Below are 12,817 nucleotides of genomic sequence, written 5' to 3' on the forward strand. Positions count from 1 at the left end.
AATGACCTATTTCTAAATGTGTGTCAACTTTCAGTCATATTCATCGATAAACAGCGTCGTAATTAATTTTTTAAAAATAGCATATACGAAACGGCTTCGTCCAGTATTTTGACGCGAATTCGGGCACTTCGTAAGCGAAAAAGAGGCCCAAAGATTTGTGCGGGATAGTCATTGCTACATTGTTTTTATTATTGGGTGAAGAAGGGTTTTGAGTCCGAAATGTTCCGTATTTGGTCTTTTTTTAGTCTGTTGTATTCATTTTTGTCGTTACTGTTTTACAGTCCACACCCTCTAGCTGCTTCGTATTCACTTTTGAAATTTGGTTCCAAATATGACTGACGAGGTGGGAAAATAACTCATTTTGAAATGCATTGTCTAGCAATGACTATCCCGCACAAATCTTTGGGCCTCTTTTTCGCTCACAAAGTGCCCAAATTTGCGACAAAATATGGGACGAAGCCGTTCCGTACATGCTATTAAATAAAATTAATTACGAAGCTGTTTATCGATGAATATGACTGAAAGTTGGCACACAGTTAGAAAAGAGGTCATTTTAGATTATGTCAAGCGACAAAACTCGTACGATTACCAGAAGACCATTAAAAATAGATTTTTACTCTTTGGAGTACAATATTTCTAAAACTACAAAGAGGAGAGATTTTGTCGCTCATAGGGTTATATATGCACATTTCTTCTATTTATATTTCAAATTTCATTGGATTATGATAAGTACTTTCCCCGTATTCTCACAAAACATCAACCCAATTTGCATTTCAATGAGTGAAAATATGGAGACGGCCATTTTGCGCCACCATCGCGCGACACGAAAATGACGTGAGCGAGGCAAGGCTGCCAGATGGCCAAACTTTAACCTGACCAAATTCGACTTCAAAAGTGGCTAAATAGAAAATCATATGGCTTTCACTATTAAGACTGGCCCACTTAAAATGAACTAAATTTTAACAAACAGAAAATTGAATAGACTAGGATAAATGTCACTGAGACAAAAATAGATGAATAAAATTTAATAAAAGAAGCAATATTATATATTTGGCCGCACACGTGGCCATCTGGCACCTTGTTCGCGATGACTGACGACACAAATCCTCGCGCGCTTTTTTAAAATTAAGGCATTGTTTCATTGTATGTCATAGGGATAGTAGATTAACACACCTCTCTCTCTCTCTCTCTCTCTCTCTCTCTCTCTCTCTCTCTCTCTCTCTCTCTCTCTCTCTCTCTCTCTCTCTCTCTCTCTCTTTCTCTCTCTAATAAATACTAGAAATAACATAAGCCATGGTCTCACGGGACTGATTGATAATAATTTAGCAGGCATTTTTCGTGTCATTTGTATGGGTTGTAGACACAAGATTACATTTCGGAAAAGTTCCAAATGATCAATATTATGTATATTTTAAAACAAATTTATAGTTGACCCAAGCCATACAGCTCTAAAATATACAAGTTAGAACTCTTCTGATGCCTTCATCATATTTTCTGATAATTTTGCCATAAAATTGCTAAGTTTTAATATCTAATTCCACGTATTAAGCGAGATACAGGCACAAACCAGAATAAAACGCAGAAAAAGCGTCCCATATTTTCCTTTTTTTTTCTCTTTGTGAGTCATCCAAATAAATGACATCTTTGAAACTGCATAACTTTGTTATATATTAATGGATTTTCAAAATTCAAAAAGATTTTTACTCAGTGGAGATAGGGCTTTGATTTAAGAGTTGTATTTCCTACAAAAATAGGAAACAAAAATTTTCATAGTCATTGCTACATTGTCATTGAGTATGTTGAATTCATTGAAATGTGCTATATATAAATTCCATATTTATTTTATTTTATTTGTTTTATATTTTACAATACTATGCCATTTTGCTTTCACTGAAATGACCGTATCGTGTTAGATAAACCCTGTGATAGCCTTTAAAAATTTAGACAGCAATGGTAAAGGTCAATTTCAGAAAGAGAGGCTTGAGTTATTTTAGTCATGACATATCATTATCATTATCAGGTTTTTAAAACAATTTTTTTTTCTTTCTTTTTTCTTTAATATTTGAAGTCTTTCAATTATTGATGCAATACTTGACAATTATTATTATTATTATTATTATTATTTTATTATTATTATTATTATTATTATTATTATTATTATTATTATTATTATTATTATTATTATTTTTATTATTATTATTATTATTATTATTATTATTATTATTATTATTATTATTATTATTATTATTATCATCATTAATATTATTATTTTTATCATTATTATTATTATTATTATTATTTTTTTTTTTTTTTATTATTATTATTATTATTATTATTATTATTATTATTATTATTATTATTATTATTATTATTATTATTATTATTTTTATTATTATTATTATTATTATTATTATTATCATTATCATTATTAATATTATTATTTTTATTTTTATCATTATTATTATAATTGTATTACATGATACAGATAAGTTTCCCTAAATCTCAGTTAATCGACCTCTCATCTCATAATCAAAACTAACAGTATCTGTGTAATGTGCAATTGCAAGCAATGTTCTTGGGTCTCAAGGAAAAAAACGGAAAGTGCCTGAAGTGGGGCTCGAACCAGGGTCATCCAGATCACAGTGCAATGCCTTAACCACTCGGCCACTTCGCCCCCATTTATATATATATATATATATATATATATATATATATATATGCAAAGGAATCTGAGTCTATAAGACTACAGGCATTCAGTGAAAGAGATCAGCTATATGGTCTTGTGGTATTGAACTCGCCTTCAGACCAGGAGGTCTAGGGTGTTGAGTTCTACTCTGAGCATTGCATAGTTGAGTCCTCGGAAAAATTTCTCAGCATACTCAGATGTAAAACGAGTACCTGGTCGTAAACAGCGTCGTCTTTGTCTGAAAAATTGTAATATCGCCTAACAGTACAGGCGTCATGTCCTGTCCTACATGTTAAATGTTGTTGTTGACCAGGGACCCTTTGTAAAGGGCTTTGAGCACAGTTAGTGGATGTTGTGCAATATAAAAGCTCAATTTTTAATTGAAAAAGTAATAGACACGAGATTGATTCCTGCTGAGAACCTTTTTTTTTATTTCTTACTGTGTAAACGGTTGAATCTCTGTCCATCTACGTCATGTTATAGTTGTAAATTTATTATTTTCTATTTCTTTTTTTTTTTTAGATAATTATATATTTTATCAGTGTACACATGGGTATCTTAACGGGTAAATTACAAATTCTTTTGCTTTAAGCTTAAAAAAAAAAGGACAATCAAAATAGTTGTTTTTTGTTTTTTTTAAGCAAAGCAATTCTGTTGATAGTAATGATATAATGAAAACTGCCAGTAAGATGATGATTTATACACTAATTTCAGCAATCAAAGTAAGTACCGTATAGGCAAACGTTTTTCTTTTTGTTACTTTTTGATGTAATATATTCATCAATCATTTACTTTTACAATTGTTTTACTATAGTTGTAACCTTAGCCATTTGGTAAGAGGATCTATACATATATATTTCCGCGAGCAATTTTATTTCGTGGTTTTTATTTTACAACTATATATATAGTTATTGTTATTGTCTTTGTCTAAGTATTACTAAATTTTATTTTAAATCCAGACCTCGCCGTATGTATTGACTGCTGCAAAAAAGACTGCCCCACTTCTGTATCCAAAACACCTGTCTTTTCGTTATACAAATAACCCACTTGTCTCTGTCGTGATAGAAACGATGACCCAATATCTAGTTTTCATCAATTTTGCCGATTTTCATAGGCTAATTTTCTTATTTGCATTTTTTTCTCTTTTTTAGATGTGTATCATGAGATTATTTGTGTGCTTTTGTCTGTGTGTACAGTGGAACCTGCTTAATGTCAACACCTCTTATTGGTCCTAAATTTTCTCTTCTATTTAAATGTGTTCTTTTAATAATAGATAAATTACTTGACTTATCTCAGTCAACCCTAATACCGACTATATCCGTAGTTTACATGGGTTACTTTTACTTTTACCCGATGCCTATTAATTATTACATTTTTCTGAGACAAATTATAGGCGTAGTATCAAAGCTAATGTTTTTAGTTTTTACATGTTTATGGTAGTTCAATAAAACTATCTATGTACATGCTCATTTTTAATACATATTTTCCAATTTTGAAAATTAGCAAAAATCTCTAAGAAGGATTGAGTGAGTTAAGCCTCTTGATTCCTTGTGGAACATAGGGACGGCCGCAACAACACTCTTCCATCTGACTCAGTTTTTGGTGTTGGTCTTCTTTATGCGGGCCTAGGTTTGTCTGGCTGCCTTCAACTCGATCTCAATGCTTCGTCGACATGTTTGCTTAAGTCTTCCAACCCCCCCCCCCCCCCTCTTTCCTTGCGGGTTCCAGTCCGAAGCCTGTCTGGTGATACATATATATATGTATTGCTATTGCTTGCAGGCTTCCTGAGGGTATGGCCAATCAATCCAGCCCCATTTACAACTTGAATTTCACTCGATCTTTCTAATCTGACAGTGTCAGCTCTATCAAGATGTTACTGTATGTATGTGTTTGTATATGTGTGTTTAAGTAGGCAGTCTCCCATAGCGGGCAGGGAGGTACACACTGTGTCTTCTATCCCCATATATCTGTTATCCAACATGCTTTCTGTCTTTGTCTCGGAATGAGATTACTTGGTTTTGTCCTGGCACTGGCCGGAATCCTAGCTGGGAGGGAAACAGTCAAATGCATAGTTATTGTTTTGGGAGATGATATTTTTTTCCTTGTAAATCATCTCTCTGTTATGTATTATTATTTTTATTTTGAATGTATAATGTAAGCATTTGAGTGTGTTCCTCTTTGTTGGGTTTTGTGCTTGTGTCTGGATGAGACTTGTAGGTGATTTCAAACTAAGTACATTGATGGTATGCTCTTGGAATCTACATCTGATTCCTATTTGTTCTCAATTCCCCTTTGTCTTACTTTTTCTTGGGTGCTTTAATTGTAATTCTAGAACTTTTTACTATCCCATTTTCTTCCTTTTTACTGGCGCTGATATAACCTAAATGTGTTGCAAGCGCCGTAAAACCCTTAAAAACAAAAACAAACAAAACATAGGTGATCTCAAACTAAGTACATTGGTGGTAAGCTCTTGGAATCTACATCTGATCCCTATTTGTTCCCATTCCCCTTTGTCTTACTTTCTCTTGGCTGCTTTAATTGTAATTCTAGAACTTTTTACTATCCCATTTTCTTCTTTTTTACGGGCGCTGATATAACCTAAATGTGTTGCAAGCGCCGTAAAACTCTTAAAAACAAACAACATAAGTCAACCGATCTTTCTAATCTGACGGTGTCAGCTCTATCAAGATGTTGTTACTGTATGTATGTGTTTGTATATGTGTGTTTAAGAGTAGGTACATAATTTTATTATTATTAATTTTTAAATTCATGATTTGTGTTGAGTACATTGAGATAATAATTTAATATTTTTATAATTGTTATTTTTACGAGAAATGCTCCAATCACGAAAAATAATCTAGATCAAAATACTCCATTACCTGCAATGCCACGTCCAATGCCAATCTGTTTTTTTTTTTGTTTTTTTTTTGTATTCCTGTTTAGAATTTCAAGTAGTTTGGTTGTCCAAGCACCTCTGCTGTTACAGTAATATTTTGTCAATGAAAATATTCTTAGATGTCAATTTCATGATTGCAAACTATGCCCTTGCAAACCTGTCTTGTGATTTATATTTATTTCAAATTTTGTTGGAAGTTTTTTTTTCATTTCTTGGAAGGTTTCCTTTGAACATTCTTTGTCGATTAGTATTTAGAATATTATTATTATTGTTATTATTATTATTATTACTAATAATAATAATATTAATATTATTAAGTTGCTCGCTTGAGTGGTATATTTAGGGCATTATATCTATATATACATTTTTTTTTCTACAGAGAATTAAATTGCATTATGATGTTTTTCACTACTTGACTTTTTTTACCAGAAATTCTATTTTTAGTATCAGTATCACCAGTACATTATGTATACTGTTTTGTGAGAGACGGATCTCATTTCTGCTATTTTCTTCATGAGATGTCATGGATTATATTCTTATCGACATGCACATATTTGCAGGTCTGATAACTGACCGCAGTTATGGGCGTGACTGATCATTTTTCTAATGGACAATAGTGTATGTTGGTTTAGAATACAGTATTTCCATTTCAACAATAGGCCTGTAACAATTTGGGTTATCAGACCCCCAATTAAGGGTACATTGACTATGATGTTGTAAATGGTGTGTCGATTACGAAAATGGTGCTTGGGGAAAGTAGGCTTAGGAATTATAAATAATGAAACTGTTAAAGAATTTGATTTGCTTTTTCAGTAGTTGCACAGTTACACAGTCTTTCGAAATTGAAAGCGACCGCAAGGAGGGGGTGGGGGGGGGGGGGGGGCAGGCAGAAGGGCTCGTGTCATAAAATCAAATTTATGAACTTTGCCCCTTAGCATGTTATCGTTCATTTGTCAGAGTTAAATATGAATATTATATGAATTTACTGAAAAAGGGTACCAATATCATCATGATAAAGGAAGGAGGAAGATTTTAAAAAACAAAACAGAGTTTAAAATTTCCAAGATTTGTAATTTTGTTTTCTCAAAATAAGTCGAATTACATTACATGTCTCTTTGTTTTTACCCTGTGGTCTTTAATTGAAACTTATACAACAAGCACATTTTCTTCCAAAGGTCTTTAGTCTGTAGCGTTGACATTTTATTATTTGAGTGCTTTCCCCTTACTTTATGTGTAATTACAGTATCACTATTAATATTAATATAGTACGTAATTAATTGTTTTAGACTTGTTGTCATGGTTGTTGTTATTTTTCTTTTATTATTTTCTTTTATTATCATTATAGTATTAGTATTAGCCAGTCACAAGAGTTCTTTTGAGTTATTTTATAAGTATATTCATTTGAGATGTTTTATAAGTATTTCTACAAATAAAGGTATTTATTTTTAATACACAGTTTTGACTTTTTATTATTGTTATTATTATCATCATCATTATTATTATTATTATTATTATTATTATTATTATTATTATTATTATTATTTTATTATTTTATTTATTTATTTATTTATTTCATAGGCAAATTATGTGTTCATTGTTGCAATGGGGTGTGTGGTCTAAGGGTATGACACTCGCTTTCGGATAGCAAGGTCCTGGGTTCGAGCCTCACTCGGTGCATAGTTGAGTCCTTGGAGAAGGCGCTTTACTCACATTCTCTCGCCGTACTCAAGTGTAAAATGAATACCTGGCCATTAACAGCGTTGTCACTGTCCGAAAAAAATTGTAATATCGCCAAACAGGCGTCATGTCCCGTCCTACATGTTAAATGTTGCTGTTGGCGAGGGACCCCTTGTAAAGCACTTTGAGCATGCTTAGTGGATATTGCGCTATATAAAAGTTCAAAAATGGTACTGTGTACTCTCAAAACCAAAGCAAAATATCGTCCATTACAACAACGTAAAAACAAGTCGATAATTGCTTTTGGTTACCAGACTTGAGAATGTGCGTTTGTCTACAGTGGAAACCTGATATAACAGGGATGGTGGGACCAGAGCAAAAGTCCTGTTATAGCCGATCCCTGTTACATCAGAAATACAAGGGAAATAAGCACATAATTGACTTTGTTAAGTGACCTAATACATCGATCAACTTGGTCATCAATCCATCCAACTATCAATCTATTATACTTCTACTATTGCTGCTACTACAACAACAACAACAACTACTACTACTACTACTACTACGACTACTACAACCACTACTACTATTACAACTTCTACTATCACTACTTCTATTACTACCATTACTATGACGACGACTACAACGATGAGAGAGAGTGAGAGAGAGAGAGAGTTATCTATGTTCCTCACTGTGCGACAAGGCCTAAAATTTAGCAGTTTTCCTTCTTGATTGTTCCCGTGTGAAAAGACATTGTCCCTGTTATAGCCGATATGGTTCAAGTGAGGCCATGCTATAACCGATAATGTTTAATGGAGACAAAGAGAGGTAAAAAACGGGGATTTGAAAAATCCCTGTTATACCCGATCCCTGTTATAACCGGGCCTGTTATAAATGGTTTCCACTGTAGTTCATTGACAACTTTTTGTTATTAAGGTCCACGGTATCTTTAACTCTAACAATCCTAGATACTTTTGCTGGCTTTTCAAAATTGGAAAAAAATGTATTAAAAATGAGCATGTCCATAGTTTTATTCAACTACCATTAACATGCAAAAACTATAAAACATTAGCTTTGATAGTAAGCTTATAATGTGTCTCAGAAAAATGTAATAAATAGGCACGGGGTAAAAGTAACAAGGGCAAACTACGGATATAGTCGGGGGTTTTTTAGGGTTGAGTGAGTTAAACCCTCTCCTTAACTACTATAGGAAAATCGTCACATTCGTTACGATACAAGCAACATTTTTCCTATTCGAATTTCCTTTGTATACATCATAAAATTTAAAGAAAATGAACAGTGTGTTGTAGAGCATGTTTTATAAACAAACCTAAGTCATCTGAAGAATACGACCTGAAGGACGAATAGACACTCCGTTATTATTATTAATATTTCAAAACAAAACTATTTAACATGACAATGCCTATTTACCAGTCGGGTTGGAGTTCCTGACCTCCCATAGCGAGCAGGGAGGTACATACTGTGTCTTCTATCCCCCTATATCTGTTTTCCAACATGCTTTCTGTCTTTGTCTTGGAATGAGATTACTTGGTTTTGTCCTGGTCCTGGCCAGATGCCCTGGCTGAGAGGGAAACAGTCGAATGTTTAGTTAGTTTTGGGAGATGATATTTCTTTCCTTGTAAATCATCTCTCTGTTATGCACTGTATTATGTTTTCTTTATATTACATATGATTTGTAAAACATTTGAGTGTATTCCTCTTAGTGGGCACCTGTGCTTGTGTCTGGTTGAGACTTTTAGGTGATCTCAAACTATGTAATTTGATAGTGTGATCTTGGAGTCTACATCTATTTCCTATTTGAACCAATTTCTCTTTGTCTTACATTTACTTGGACAACTTTTTATTATCCCATTTTCGTTCCTTTTACTGGCGTGGATATGATCTAATGTGTTGCTAGCGCCGTAAAACCCTTTTTTTAAAAACAACATAATAATAAAAGATAATAATAATAATAATAATAATAATAATAATAATAATAATAATAATAATAATAATAATAATAATAATAATAATAAGAAGAAGAAGAAGAAGAAGAAGAAGAAGAAGAAGAAGAAGAAGAAGAAGAAGAAGAAGATGAAGAAGAAGAAGAAGAAGAAGAAGAAGAAGAAGAAGAAGAAGAAGAAGAAGAAGAAGAAGAAGAAGAATAAAAATGATGATGATGATGGTGATGATGATGATGATGATGATGATAATAATAATAATAATGATGATTATGATGATGATGATGATGATAATAAAAACAATAACAACAACAACAACAATAATAATGATAGTAATAATAACAAGAAGAAGAACAAGAAGAAGAAGAAGAAGAAGAAGAAGAAGAAGAAGAAGAAGAAGAAGAAGAAGAAGAGAAGAAGAAGAATAGTATAATAAAAATAAAAATAATAATAATAATGATGGTGATGATGATAACGGATAATAATAGTAATAATAATAATAATAATAATAATAATAATAATAATAATAATAATAATAATAATAATAATAATAATAATAATAATAATAATAATAATAATAATAATAATAATAATAATAATGATGATGATGATGATGATGATGATGATGATGATGATGATGATGATGATGATGATGATGATGATAATAATAATAATAATAATAATAATAATAATAATAATAATAATAATAATAATAATAGTAATAATGACGATGGCGACGAAACGACGATAATGATGATGATAATAATAATCATCATCATATCAAAAGACCTTTAAATACCCTGTTGTTTTTGCAAATATAAATATGGACCAATAAATAGAAATACAAAAGAAAAGATCAAATTGGTGCACGGACATTGTTATTACCTCCCATTAAGAGTTTAGTTCTTCTTTCTTGTGTTATCAAGTTTCGTCTACACCAAAATTGCTGAATGCAATTATTGAATTATGAATATCGATACATGATCCTAAAAAATATTTCTTATCTTTTTGTGAAATATAATGTACAGAGACCTGAGATTCACACAACAATTGCATTATTCAATGTGGGAAAAAAATTTATTTAGTTTCATTGGGTATTTTGAGACCTACGTGCAAAATACTTAGCCATGTGTTGTTAGCCTAATTGTTGAGTACTAAGTTTTGTTGGTGTCAAGTACGAGTACGTCAAAGATGGCGGTATCTTATTGGAAGAAACTTGTCAAGAACGTCCAATAATTTTTTTTTTTATTTGACAGCAAATATTTGATTTTGATATAGACGATTGTGCAACATAATTCACAGACTTCAAACTGTTTATTGGTAAGGCAACATTTGGTACTTTTATATGGTTTTTGTCTTTAAGTGATTGTCACTATCATTTCATCATTTTGCTTACTTGCGCACTTGCACGTAACTTACACTTGCATTGGCATCGGTAGCACTTCAATATGCACGCCTCAAAAAACTGTACTTCTATGAGTTATGCACTGTCCACTGAGTGTCACTATCCACTGTGACTAAACCTTCTCCTCCACTCAGGACTCCAGTATTCACTATTACTAAAGAATCCGTTGATTTTGGCCGGCGGTGCACTGTCCACTGAGTGTCACTATCCACTGTGACTAAACCTTCTCCTCCACTCAGGACTCCAGTATTCACTATTACTAAAGAATCCGTTGATTTTGGCCGGCGGTTATGTCTCTCTGACACTCTGACTGACTGAGTAAGTGAGTGTTATTAATAATAAGGTGGCGTTTTTATGCACCTCCGTTGGCGGTGATGGTAAATTAATGAAAATGTTGTTGCAAACGTCCATGAGCCATGAGGTTTAAAATAGTTTTAGATTGTAGTTTAGCATGCTGCTTAGTGATTACCGATGTACGCTTATACTTATACTTATACAATGATAATAAATTAAAGAATAATAATAATTTTAAAAAATCTAAGTAAAAAGAAACATGGCACACAAATACTGATCTCAAATAAATAAATAATTTTAGAAAATTAAAATCGAAGTTTTTTAAAAACATGATAAAAAGAAAGAAAAGAAAACAAAAACAAAGTAATTTTTTCTTTTTTTAAATGTCTACAATGGGAATTGAACGCGTACTTTCAAGGTTAGAGTCTGACAGCTTGTCCACTGCGCTACGGAGCCACCTGACTGTTCATCACATTTAATAAGGCCATTCTAAAACATTATTTTACCTTCAATGCAACTTCTATTTTCTGGTTTTATATTTCGATTTTTTAAAATTATTATTATTTTTATATAAATTTATCAACAAAAACATCCTATAGATGTCACAATTTAACTTTAACCATGTCCAAATACAGAAACACAATATCGCTGATGAAATTGGGTGGGATGCGCATGCGTGACGGAGGTGTATAAAAACGATCCGTTAAGATACACCGTCAACGGAGGTGCATAAAAACACTACGTAATAATAATAATAATAATAATAATACATGGTAATGGTAAAAGTATACTGATGAAAATGATAATGACAAATTAATAAATTAAGAAGTAAGAAGTACAATGATAAAATGACCAAATCAATATCAATAAACAAATGAAATATTAATAAATTAAATAATAATACTTTTACGCCATACTTTTAATACTACTAAATATTAATACTACTATACTAGTACTAGTAAGAAAATAGAATTATTTTTTAAATAGAAGTATTTTAAAATTATTAAATTAATATTGAAAAAAGAAGGTTTCCCTGTTGCAATTTGAACTCAGGACCTTACAATCAAAGTCAAGTCAAACAGCTTACCACTAAGTCTAAGCTACAGATCCACCCAACTTGTGGAGCTGTTTAATTGTAATCATGTCTATTTGGTAGAAATTATAAAATATGAATTATGTCACTTGTGTTTTGTTATTTTTAATGTAAATTGCAAAAAGCAGAAAATAAACCAACAAACAAGGTATATAGATGTTTTCCTTTTTATAGTTTTAGTGACTCCATTTTTGCGATTAACAAAATGCTGGAGCGATATCTAGTATTGCATTAGGTGTTGCTCTATCAGAATGATATCTAGTCACTTCGTAAAACTTTTCGAACTCAAAACATTTTAAAATCAGTTGAATCAGATGGATGGGTCTTGTTGAGAAATTGAAATAACATTTAATTTGGTAATTTCTCTACAACAAATGGCTCCCAAGTTATTGATATTTTTGTGTTAAAATTGTTTTGTCAATTTTACAAAGAGAATCTGATCTGCTTCCCAAACAGCATCTCGCAGCGATCGGGAATGTTTGAATTTTGAAGAAGAATTGAACCACTTGTTTATTCTTGAATTCGTATCAATTTTAAAATAACTGGAAAGTGGTCAGAATAGGTCAGGGAATAACCTTTATTTTAATATCAATTATTTTCTTGTATGGCAGGTTTGGAAAAAAATGATGTAAGTGATAAAAATATGAGGTACTATTCTTTTTTAAAAAGTAGGGTTGATGGCGGGTAAAACACAGTAGTGTGCAAGTCTTATCAATTTCAATTAAATTTGGCTGAGGTATTCTTCAATTATTTATCAGTGTGTTAAAATAATTTGCTTTTGACTTAACGCCTGTTGGAACATAGA

At 31.7% G+C, this 12,817-nt stretch overlaps 1 protein-coding gene across 3 annotated transcripts in view; it reads left to right on the forward strand.

Annotated features, from left to right (window-relative positions):
- The first annotated feature begins 10,383 nt into the window (after nucleotides 1-10,383).
- Nucleotides 10,384-12,817, forward strand: part of LOC144960667 (uncharacterized) — a 41,134-nt gene continuing 38,700 nt past the window's right edge. For 2 of the 3 annotated variants that reach the window (XM_078893946.1, XM_078893947.1), the window contains exon 1: nucleotides 10,405-10,540. The gene's annotated coding sequence lies outside the window, so the exon portion shown is untranslated. Of the gene's footprint in view, nucleotides 10,541-12,817 lie in introns of all 3 variants that reach the window. The other variant, XM_078893945.1, reaches the window with a different exon arrangement.

The sequence above is a fragment of the Berghia stephanieae genome, chromosome 15 (assembly GCF_034508935.2).
Source record: "Berghia stephanieae isolate SIO BIC M18660-M18661 chromosome 15, UCSD_Bste_1.3, whole genome shotgun sequence".
Lineage (NCBI taxonomy): Eukaryota > Metazoa > Mollusca > Gastropoda > Nudibranchia > Aeolidiidae > Berghia > Berghia stephanieae.